General features: G+C 43.0%; 1 protein-coding gene across 5 annotated transcripts in view; it reads right to left on the reverse strand.

The window, feature by feature from the left end:
* The window catches only part of DMPK (DM1 protein kinase), a 99,759-nt gene that overhangs the window by 59,599 nt on the left and 27,517 nt on the right, over nt 1–12,643 (reverse strand). The gene's annotated exons all lie outside the window — the stretch shown is intronic.

The following is a 12,643-nucleotide window of genomic DNA, read 5'->3' on the forward strand; positions in this document are numbered from 1 at the left end:
TTGGTATTCTTTGCAAAGTGAAGCTTTACCTTATTGACTAAGCTCTGGAGCAACTGCACTTTGCAAAGTGCAGTCTATTCGCCTTTAGTAAATCAACCCCAATGTGCGCAGACAGCAGAACACAAAACCACAATAAAGCATGCACACAACACAGCACAGATTACACCCCACATAGTGCAGACCACAACACTTACAGTCAGGGGCATATCTACTGAAAATAGTTCATATAGCAAGCACTGCAATTGTGAACTGTAAGAGGTCCACACTGCTAAATATTCAAGACTGCATCAAGTAGACATCATTTCAAGTAGAAAGTACTGATATATATTCAGAGAATAGTTGATTCTTTAACCCAGCCTGCTGTCAGTCTCTGCAGTCGCTAGGAGTGTACGAACATTCGCAGAACCGCGTATTGGCAGGTGCGGTTATCTTGCTTGGAACATGATGGCTCTCTTGCCATTATGGTTTAGTAAGGGGAAGGTTATAAGCAGGTGTTAGCTCCCCTACTAGGAAAGTCCCTCCTCTAGTGATATTATGGGTGTAGTTAGCACCTATATAAATGTCAATGTGGAAGGGGCCCAAAGTTACGATGGGGCATGGGTGTGAGATACCCCAGTACTACAAAAGATGTAGTCTTCTTCAGAGCTGGATCCCAAGGGCCCTTTTGCAGGGCTGAAGTCCCAGAAATAGTGGTACAGACCATGAGAAATTATGTAGTCACCCTGTCTCCCCTAAACTTCTTTTGCAGGTCCTGCAGCAAGGGTAATTACGGTATTGAAGGCCTGGACAGAGTCCCCTTATGTGAATAATGGTGCAAGCCGGGCAATGAGTGTGCCATCTGTGAGCATGACCGGCTGGGCAGAGCTGTAGAAGAGACAAGGAGAGAGAGACTGGTGTAATAAAGAAAGCACCTTGATCCTCCTGACTCTCAAGTGTGGGTTTGTGACAAGATGATGGAAGCTAATGCTGTGGTCTTAGTATACATAGGGAAGTGGTCCCAAGTCTGTAGTGCTTCCAGGGAGAGGAAAGGAGGTGTAAAGGGAAGATGGCTTAAGCATGCACACTTGTGCTTTGCGATGAAATGACTGCTGCATAACGTCTAACCTTATGTCTGGTATTCCGTGTTAAAGAATAAGTTATTACGTCACTGTGATATGTCATGGAAGTTACAGTAAAGTATGAAAAAAATGCAATGCTGTGTGTAAATTCCTCTATTCTCAAGTATTAAGGCCTCAGGCCAGGAATATCATGAGCAGGCCTCAGGCCAGCAGTATGACACAATATGGTGGAGGGCTCCTAACAAAAGGTGGGTGAATGTCCTATCCAAGAAGAAGCGGGCAAGTAACTTGTACAAATTGTTACCAACACTTGCTTAATCGTAGTCCCCTTCCACACAAAACAGCAAAAGGTCCTGCAAATGTCTGCACCATCCCTTCTGCTGAGTGCCATTGCGCCTATCAGGTATCAAGTGCTGGAGGCCAATGGAGAGAGGGCTTCCCTTGCAGCTACGTTCCAGACTCCCCTGGAGATGAGACAGGAGGAGTTAGGCCCAAAGTCGCACAGGTCGCCTGCAGAGTTGATTGCAGAAAGGGTTCAGGGATACTGCTGTTGTGCTGCGGGGTACTGCAGGCAGGTGGCACCTGTGAGATGAAGCAGGTACTTAGGATCGCTGAGACAGAGGGTGGTTGATTGAAGCCAAGGTTCGGTGCCAGGTGGGTAGCGGAGAAGACAAGGTCAAGTGGTAGCCAAAGTCTGGACAGGTAGCAGGCAGAGGAGATCCGTTAAAGAAGCCAAGGTCAAAGTCAGGATGCAAGCCAGAGACGGAGGTGTAATAAGCCAAGTCAGTAACCAGGAATCACAGGAAACAGGAAACACAGGACATTGGCAGAAGCTGAAGATCAAACAGCACTTAGAGAAGGGCTGGCTCCCTTATAAAGGCCCAGGTGAGGGGCTGACGGAGATGCTGGGTCCTAGAGCCCTTCTCCTGTTCTGACCGATACTGGGTCCTGGAGCCCTCCTGCTATTGGTGTCCTGACAGCGCCCCATTCGAGTGGTGCCTAGGGCAGGTGCCATAGGTGACATAACCTGGATACATCACTGTATATAGCAACATCTTTATGACAGGTACATGTACATTTGTTATGTGTGCTCTGTATTATGAATAAAATACACGCCAAGCATATGTAGCACACGTCCTATAAGGCCCTATTGGATGAAACGTTGGTAAGGAGACACTAGTGTTGAAGTCTGGCCCCTATCTGCAACCAGGTCGGTAGTGGCACCCATATTTATATGGTTGTATGATTCATTGTATTTTGGCTTTTAACATATAAATCCAATAAGTACTACACTATGGAGACTTCATCTTGCTCCCAGGGAGCTTTATTTACCACAGCTACATCTGGATAATGCGAGTTGCTGAACAGCCTTCCCCACAACAGATGGTAGATCATCACTGAGTGCATGTTTGCTGCTGTAACAGCAGCCAGCTTTTCCGGTGAGTGTCCATTTCACAGGGGTGTGGTGGATCATTCTGGAGCAGTCTACTGGATCACGTCTTCACTTTTCAAGTCACCACCAATTTTTTATGTACACCTTTGCACTGAACGTTGTGTTTTCACCAAAATTTATATTACTGATCCTATCATGGGACTGTGCATTTAAATTTCGATTTTTCACTATATGGATTTTTTTTTATTGTTGGTTTTCATTCAAGATAGGACTTATATATATATATATATATATATATATATATATATATATATATATATATATATATATATATATAACTTTTTTTTTTACACTTTAGCACTTTTTAGGACTATATTATTTTATTTAGGACATTTCATTGTTGTTCATTTACTTTTGGCGGACCACATTTTTTCTTAAGATTATATTTAAGTTTGGTATATTACTTACCTGTGTCAGCTGCTGCTCCACCACAGCACAGAGAATACACATTCCATATGCAGCACAGAGGAGACTCTGCTCACACACTGTATATACAGCACAAACATGACAAAGCAAAGAAAACATACAGTATATATACCACCAAATGCAAACAATGCACACAGCAAGCAGTACAGAGCATTCACAACACATAGTTGCCAAGTTTCCCACATCTGGTGGGCCAGTAATAAAATTTTGAACACTGTCCCTGCCCTAAAGATTGATCCACAGGATCCATGGCAAATGGGAACTATGATAAGTAGATCCGGGATGAAGGGTGCTTGACTGTTCTCTGCATTCCAGCAACAAAATAACTCTGGTACTGTTAGGCAGAGTGATCTACCCCCAACAGTAAAAGTATAGTTCCATGCCAACTGGAAGCAGTGTAGGAACATGTGATGAGGGAAGCAAAACAAATAAACACATACAGGGGGTATAAGCCCCCATTCACACTAGGGCGACTCACGAGGCGACTTGTGTCGCCCCAGGTCGCCCCAGGTCGCTTGACATGACCAAACCAATGTAAATGAATCAGTGCCGTCTTAATTGCCGCTATTAAGGTCGCTCCGACTTCAGAAAAGGGTCCTGTACTACTTTCAGGCGACCAGTGATCCGACCTGTCCCATATACTTCAATGGGAGTCGCCTCCTTATCTTAATTGAAGCGACCTGTAATCCGACTTGTCATCCGACTTTGCTAAAAAATGGCAGTGAACAAGAAAAGAGCATAATTTTCTTGCAGGCATTAGCGGTCATTTTTTTAGGCAGGCATGTCATTTTTTGGATTTCGTTTCTGGGGGGTCTAAAAAGTGTCCCTGTCAAGTTTCAGCTCTGTAGCATGTCCAGAACCCCTAAAAAAAAAACATTTTTCTTTTAATTTTTTGTAGTGTCTTTACCAGCTGTCTTTTATACTTGCAGGCATTCATCAGCGGTCATTTTTTTAGGCAGGCATGTCATTTTTTGGATTTCGTTTCTGGGGGGTCTACAAAGTGTCCCTGTCAAGTTTCAGCTCTGTAGCATGTCCAGAACCCCTAAAAAAAATCATTTTTCTTTTAATTTTTTGTAGTGTCTTACCAGCTGTCTTTTTTTCTTGCAGGCATTTAGCGGGCATTTTTTTAAGCAGGCATGTCATTTTTGGGATTTCGTTTCTGGGGGGTCTAAAAAGTGTCCCTGTCAAGTTTCAGCTCTGTAGCATGTCCAGAACCCCTAAAAAACAGCATTTTTACTATATTTTCAGGAATACGGCTTCTCTGCGGCTGGCTTTTTTTCTTGCAGGCATTTAGCGGGCATTTTTTTAGGCAGGCATGTCATTTTTTGGATTTCGTTTCTGGGGGGTCTACAAAGTGTCCCTGTCAAGTTTCAGCTCTGTAGCATGTCCAGAACCCTTAAAAAAAATCATTTTTCTTTTAATTTTTTGTAGTGTCTTACCAGCTGTCTTTTTTTCTTGCAGGCATTTAGCGGGCATTTTTTTAGGCAGGCATGTCATTTTTTTTATTTAGTGTCTGGGGGGTCTAAAAAGTGTACCTGTCAATTTTCAGCTCTGTAGCATGTCCAGAACCCCTAAAAAACAGCATTTTTACTATATTTTCAGGAATACGGCTTCTCTGCGGCTGGCTTTTTTTCTTGCAGACATTTAGCGGGCATTTTTTTTAGGCAGGCATGTCATTTTCTGGATTTAGTGTCTGGGGGGTCAAAAAAGTGTCCCTGTCAAGTTTCAGCTATGTAGCATGTCCAGAACCCCTAAAAAAAAATCATTTTTCTTATAATTTTTTGTAGTGTCTTACCAGCTGTCTTTTTTTCTTGCAGGCATTTAGCGGGCATTTTTTTAGGCAGGCATGTCATTTTTTTTATTTAGTGTCTGGGGGGTCTAAAAAGTGTACCTGTCAATTTTCAGCTCTGTAGCATGTCCAGAACCCCTAAAAAACAGCATTTTTACTATATTTTCAGGAATACGGCTTCTCTGCGGCTGGCTTTTTTTCTTGCAGACATTTTACGGGCATTTTTTGGGTGTCTTTGGAGGCATGTGCTTCTTAAAAATTATAGGAAAAAAGCTCTTTTTTTTTTTTTACGTTTCTGGACAGACAAACAAAGCTATGTGAGACACACAACACTGCACACATGGGAAAAAGGAAATATATAAAAAAAAAAACACAGGAAAAGGAAATTAGGTCACAAGACATCAGATTGTGATTGGCCAAATAAAAAGTTGCCTCGCGATTAGGTCGCGTCAAAGTCGCGCTAAGTCGCGCCAAAGTCGCGTCAAAGTCGCGCCAAAGTCGCGTCAAAATCGCGTCAAAGTCGCGCTGGAAGCGACGCTACTTTAGTGGTAGCGGCAGTGTGAACCAGCACTAATAGTACTACCACTGGCCATAAATAAAGAACAGTTTTAATTATACTGCAGTTGATGCCAATAACGGGGGGGTTTGTTCTGTCACTAACCACCCAAAAAAAGGGGAATTTAATGTTACTGCCACTGAGCACTAATTCAGGTGGGTTTAATATTACTGCCACTGACCACCAATTAGTTGGGGGGGGGTGGGGTGGGGCTAGTATTGCTGCCAATGACACCATTGAAGAGGGGTTTAATAGTCACTGTTTGCCAATGATGGGAAAATGTATTATTACTGCTACTGACACCATTGAAGGAGTGGGATTAAATCGGTTCTAAAGCCTTAAAGCAGTGGTTCTCAATCCCCGTGCTTGGGACCCACCAACAGGCCAGGTTTGCAAGATAACTAAATTACATCACAGATTATCTCATTTGCTGCTCAGTGATTGCATTATTCTAGTCTGCATCTCCCCAAGGTAATACTTAAAATCTGGCCTGTTAGTGGGTCCCGAGGACCGGAGTTGAGAACCACTGCCTTAAAGTTTTTCATCTTAAAGTATAACTAAAGGCAAAGCTTTATTTTTTAGTTTTGGATAGACTGGAGACGGATTAGAACACCTGTCAGTTTTTATTGAGGTCTCTGCCCCAGTTAAGGAGATTCCCCCTCTCTATTGGTCCTGTTTAACATTGTCATTGAAAGTGAAAGTAAGATAAATTACCAAAATTGTGGGTTGTCCCCAGAAAAGTAATGATAAAGGAAAAGGAATTGGCAGCACTCCAGGTTGAGTCAAAATCCAGATTTATTGCCTGGATATCCAAATATGACAATCGTGACAAGGTAGACGCGTTTCACACACTGACTGTGTGCTTAATCATTACTAATATTGATTACTAGTAATGATTAAGCACACAGTCAGTGTGTGAAACGCGTCTACCTTGTCACGATTGTCATATTTGGATGTCCAGTCAATAAATCTGGATTTTGACTCAACCTGGAGTGCTGCCAATTCCTTTTCCTTTATCAAGTTTTCACGGGGCATGCACCAGTGTGAGTCATCGGGCAATTACACCACCTTGAGCAGTGAGTTCTTGTCTCTTCCCAGAAAAGTAATAGTGGGGAAATCTTCCAATGTGTACACTAGTTCTGGTGACCTGGGGGCCCCCAAGGAATTTCCTTTGATTTACAGGGATTTCCTCTCACTTCCTGTTTGGCTGTGGGACAGGAACAGGGTTGCCAGCTCACCCCTTTAAACCAGGACACAGGTTCTGAGGCTAATAAAATGCACATATGGCACTAAGTGAGTTTAATCACCACCTTTATCTGCCACAGAACCTGCCACAGTAATGTGTGTCCAGGTTTAAATGGATGAGGTGGCAACCCTAGACAGGAAGTGAAGGGAAATCTCCGCAATGGGAAACAGATGGAAAAAAAATCTGATAAGGGCCATAGCCCTTCCTTGCTCTATCCAAAATGATAAAAAATAGCATTTCCTTTTTCAACCCACTGACACCAATGCTGGGGGTTACTATTACTGCCACTAACACCAATGCTAGGGTTCATTATTGCTGCCAATAATCTCTTGAGTGTACCCTTAGGTCATATTTTGTATAAATCAAAGCAAAGGGGTAAAGTATACTACATGCTGTGAAGAAAAACAAGCATTAACCACACCAAAATCAGGCAAGATACTATGCACACCTCATTTTTCTTTTCAATCCCTCTAAATTACTTTCAAATGTTAGCAAGCTTTGGAAGACGCAATGGCCACAGAAAATGCCCCTGTCGATGTGATTGGCAACTGTCATTCCTTTTGTTTCCGAAAACCTTACTAAAAAAGGATGACCAATATGGTCATAACACTAAATAAGTCATATACCTAATGACACTTGTATTTACATGAACAATGCTATTCAAGGAATGGGCGCCTTCATAAAAGAAAAATAGGCTGTATTTTATCCTGCATAATAGATAGATACGTTTGGCTGTATATCAATGGATGCATGGTGGATGGTGGTGGGCACAGTCCGGCAGACATGATGAATTATCAAGTTGAATTCAGCTCTGAAGTATAATAAGCCATACTCACCTTGTAAAAAAAAAATCACCCATTTTTGAGCAATCATCGGAAACTGAACCACCTATTTACCAAGGTAGGTGTGGTTGTCCCCTTTTCAAAGAAAAACTACTGATCCAGCAGCTAAACTCCGAGCTAAATAAATATTGTCAACATACAAGGGACATGTGTACTCCTACTTGAATCTCGGTGTGTATTTCTACCAGATCTTTAATAATGATCAGTCACTGCTGCTCCCTCTCCTTGGTCTTGTATCTACCCCCTGTAGGCAGCCTGTAGTGAGAGGACCTTCTGAGGTCCACCCATAACTCAGTTCTCTGTACAAGTTACGTGCAGCACAATGATGATGTCACTGCTACTTTTATCTGGGTTAGCAAAGGTACTTGGTGCACACATATTGGGCTTTTTGACCTTTGAGTCTATTGAGGAATATATTTACATCAAAGTTTTTGTGCCGGAGTAAAATCTCTTACCTATTAAGTACATTGCCAGCAAGCTCCATTTTTACTGGCCAAGGTAGAAAAATATTGGCTAGGTAGCATCCCTTAGTTGGGGCGTCCCAATATTTTTTAATTATGTTGATCTTAGACCTTGAGTTTACATATCCTCTAAATAGCCTGGAGCCTTTATATGGAATGTAAGGGCTTATAATAACCCTCATATTGTTTATGTGTATATCAAGAGAAGTTTTACCAATTAACTTGGTAGATGTAAATATTACCACATAGAGATAGAACTTTGGTTCATATATAATGGCACTGACCTCACCATAGGTATACCTGTTATGGTCATTTACATACTGCTCTGTGAGGAGCTCAGCTATGAGGAAAGATTCGAGAAAATTAATTTATTCTCTCTTGAGAAGAGGAGATTAAGGGGGGATATAATCAACATGTATAAATACATAAGGGGTCCATATAGTGAACTTGGTGTTGAGTTATTCACTTTAAGGTCATCACATAGGACAAGGGGGAACTCTTTACGTCTAGAGGAAAAGAGATTTAGTCTCCAAATACAGAAAGGTTTCTTTATAGTAAGAGTTGTGAAAATGTGGAATAGACTCCCTCCAGAGGTGGTTCTAGCCAGCTAAGTAGATTGCTTTAAAAAAGGCCTGGATTCTTTCCTAGGTGTACATAATATAACTGGGTACTAATATTTATAGGTAAAGTTGATCCAGGGAATATCGGATTGCCTCTCGGGGGATCAGGAAGGAATTTTCTCCCCTGCTATATCAAATTGGATCATGGTTTGCTGAGGTTTTTCGCCTTCCACTGGATCAACTACGGGTACAGTATATGATTGTGTATATGGGATTGTATGATTGTGTTTTCTTTACAGTTTTTTGTTTTTTACTGGTTGAGCCAGATAGATTTGTGTATTTTTTGGTGGTGCGTATGGAAGCGCACCCTCGTCTAGTTGCAGCTCTGCATAGAAACCAATCAGCTTCTAGGTTTTATTGTCAAAGCTTAATTGAACAAGTTGATTACAATCTGATTGGCTACCATGCACAGCTGCCCCAGATTCTGAATGCTCCCGTTTTAGTAAATCTCCCCTTTTGTGTAAAAGTATTGTATGCCTGGAATAATGCACCCTTGCTGTATATTATGTATCACCCTACAAGGTAGGTGCTAGGCAGAGTGTAATGGGTCTTGGCTGCCTAACAGCAGGGCCATGATTTTCAGCTGGGCTGTCACGTCTCCCAAGAGTTGCTATTGAGGCTGGGGAGTCTCCCCACTGGCTCCATGAGAAGGGTTCTCATTAGGCAGTGGAGGAAACCCAATCAGTGGCACATTCAGGCCTGTATCTACCCCAGAAAGGCAGACTCTGCTGCACAGGATTCTGGGAGTGGGTATAAGTCTGAGGGGAACGCATGACGCAGCGTCTTTGGCAGGAAGCAGAGTCCCAAGAGGGAGGGTACGGCTGTCTCTCCTCCTGTCAGAAGGATCGGGTGTCTCGGGTGGCTGCCTGAGAGTCCAGAGAGAGAGCTGAGCTGAGCTGCAGAGAGGATCCAGTGTGCAGAGGACCAGTGGAGACAGAGGGGTTCAGTTAAATGAAAGCATGCCAAGTTCATGAGTACTGTGAATTGCCCCTGAGGGTCTGCCTAGTATAGAGGGGACCACTCCAGTGAAGGTCCCAGGGATCCAGGAGCCAGCTAGTGTCAAAGGGGGTGCCAAGTGAGAGGACCCTGGAGTGTCAGAGGGGGTGCCTAGTGAGAGGACCCTGAAGTGTAGAGGGGGCACCAGCGGTTGGGCCCTGAAGGGTTAAGTGTACAGTGTTAAGGGTTGCAGCAGCACAAGCAGTTACAGGAAGCTACCTCAGTCAGTGAAGGGCTGGAGGGAGCCATTCGCAGGACTTTTGAGCTAGACAGAGTGCCAAGAGTCAAGAGTTACTACAGTCCTGGATCTTCTGAGTTAACCAAGGAGTTAAAGTCGAAGTTTCGGCACAGTTCAAAAACACAAAAATATAAAACAGTATTTTCAAGCGCCAGGAAGCGTTGGTCGGCATTCAGCTGACATCAGGACAGCGCTAACAGGCATTTTCTACAAAGTGTCCCAGTTAAACCTGGTTGGGCCAGAGGAGTATCCCACTCATTCCCTTCTCCCATCCCCATCACAAAATAAACAAAACAAGCAAAAAATGCTGGAATGGTCATTGTCTCAGCTCTCACACTTGGGTTTTCAACTTAACTGTGTTGGAAGTGTTACCGGTAACAATGGCAGACCCACATCAGGCCCAATGCCTGGAAATCCTGCTACAATTATAAGGATATTAATGTTCACCATGGAGCTCAATAACCTTATAAAAGTAAGCAGCCGCAGGCCAAGCATAGTTATAGAGGTAACAAAACAAATTGCTATGGAGTAAATCCTAAATAGTTATACTGTTTCTTATAAAACACAAAAACTCTACACACTTTCAAATCACAGCCTGAACCTACTGTGTCTGTAGCAGGGCTTAATTAAAATATCAGCTCTACATATTATAGAAAGTAAAAAAAGGGCTAATTATTCTATTACTCACTATCAATTCCACCAAGACAGCAATCATAGCTGTTAACCACTTAAGCCCCGGAAGATTTTACCCCCTTCCTGACCAGGGGGTATTTTGCGATTCAGAACTGCGTGACTTTAACGGACAATTGCGCGGTCGTGCGACGCTGTACCTAAACAAATTTGACGTCCTTTTTTTCCCACAAACAGAGCTTTCTTTTGGTGGTATTTGATCACCTGTGCGATTTTTTGATCATGCGCTATAAACAAAAAAAGAGCGTCAATTTTGCAAAAATAACAATATTTTTCACATTTTTTTATATGAAATTCCCCCCCAAAAAAAAGTAAAAATCAAAATTTTTTAAAATTTTCAGCCAATTTGTTTTATGCTACATATGTTTGGTAAAAAAAATTGCAAAAAGCGTATTTTGATTGGTTTGCGCAAAAGTTATCGCGTTTACTAACAAAGGGAAAGATTTTTGTCATTTTTGTTGTTTTTTTTTTTTTAACGCGTAATGGCGGCGATCTGCGATTTTTTTGCGGTACTGCGACATTGGGGCGGACAGATCGGACCCTTGACTGACATTTGTGACACTTTTGGGGTTACCAGTGACATTTCTACAGTAATCAGTGCTATACATATGCACTGTTACTGTAAAAATACACTGGTTGTGAAGGGGTTAACTTTATTTGGAAGGGAGGGGCTGTGTGTATCCCTAGGGGCGTGCTTTCTACTGTGATTGGCTGTGGCTTGAGCTGTAAGGACACTGATCAACGGATCTACATAGTAGATCCATGTGATCAGTGTCTTTACAGCGAGGAGAATGACAGGCAGCTTGTTTACACAAGCTGCCTGACATTCTCCCTCTCCCCCGCCGATCGCCGAGTGACCGGCGGACATCGGGTCCGCTGGTCACACGCGCGGGGGGGTCCGTGACCACGCGGGAGCGGGAGCGCGCCTCCGGGGGCGCGCGCGCGCTCCCTAGACCCTCACAAGCTAGTGACGTAGCCCTACGTCACTTTGCCTGTGAGGGGCTGACTGCCGACGTAGATCGGCGTTAGGCAGTCGGCAAGTGGTTAATTACCATTTTAGTATAGGTTAGCTTTTAAGAGTGTATTTGTAATACTGTATCATTTAATGCGTCAGTTCAGCAAAAGTGATATTTTATGGTGCTTTTCCACTGCATGGAACCGAACGGTTCGGCTCACTTTTGTGCTTTTCCACTGCTGGTACCGCATGGTATGGTGTAGGAACGGTTCGGTACGGTACGGCGGCGCTTTTCCACTGCATGGAACCGAACGGTACGGCTCTCAAAAACAGTACCACCTCGATTGTGGTTCCAAGAGGTACCATACCCGTCACCATATCCCACAATCCTTTGCATGCAGTCACTACTAGCCACTGATTGGTCAGAGAATCCCACCCACTCCGTTGTTATCCCACTTAACTTTAGTACTACTTTAGTGGAAAAGCAAACCGTACCGTACCGAACCGTTCCAGTGGAAAAGCAAACCGGGCTAAGCAGGGCCGAGTAGAGCCGAGCCGGTACTTGCAGTGGAAAAGTGCCATTAGTTGTATGGAACTTGGTGGGCTACTTCAACAGCAAGATCTCCCTGCATAGTACATGAATCCCCTTCTTCCCTCCAAGGAGTTTCCTGAGTTCTATCGCCAGTTTAATTTCATAATATGAATTCAAATGAAAAATTTCATCATGGAGAATGGGAACTCTTTTAATTTTGGCTAGAACAAGGGACTCAAAAGCAGAGATCTTCCCAACAGCGTCACTGAGAGAGATCATAACCTTTCCAGTGGTTTATTCACATTACTAAAACAGTAAATATCAGCCTTGGATGGTGGTAATTTTGGGTGCATGACCTTATCCAACCAGGATCAGCAGGCTATGTGTGCAGGTATACACAGCCTTCATAATCTAGAGCAGAGATACATGCCTGAGGTCCTTAGCCACCATTCAAAAACTTAGTCTGGTGGCTTTCAATGTAAGTGCATTCATCTATGTGTCTTTTTGCACTGTATGGACCTTTATTAGAGAAATTTTTCCAGCTTCATTGTTTTACCACTAATGTACTAATAGTGGGTTTAGTTGCTTTTTAATGATACTTTTAAATAAATGATACACTGTGAGGAAATTTTTTTTCTCTAATGTCTGATGATTACCACATCTGACTGATTGGAACACCTGGTGGGAGGACATCTTTTCTGTGAGCAAAGATCGTACTCGGCTTGATCAGCTAGATCTTTTTCAGGAATGGATATTTATGCCCAAACGCATGTGCTGTCCT

This window comes from Pelophylax lessonae, assembly GCF_965119305.1.
Source record: "Pelophylax lessonae genome assembly, chromosome: 7".
In the NCBI taxonomy this organism is placed as follows: domain Eukaryota; kingdom Metazoa; phylum Chordata; class Amphibia; order Anura; family Ranidae; genus Pelophylax; species Pelophylax lessonae.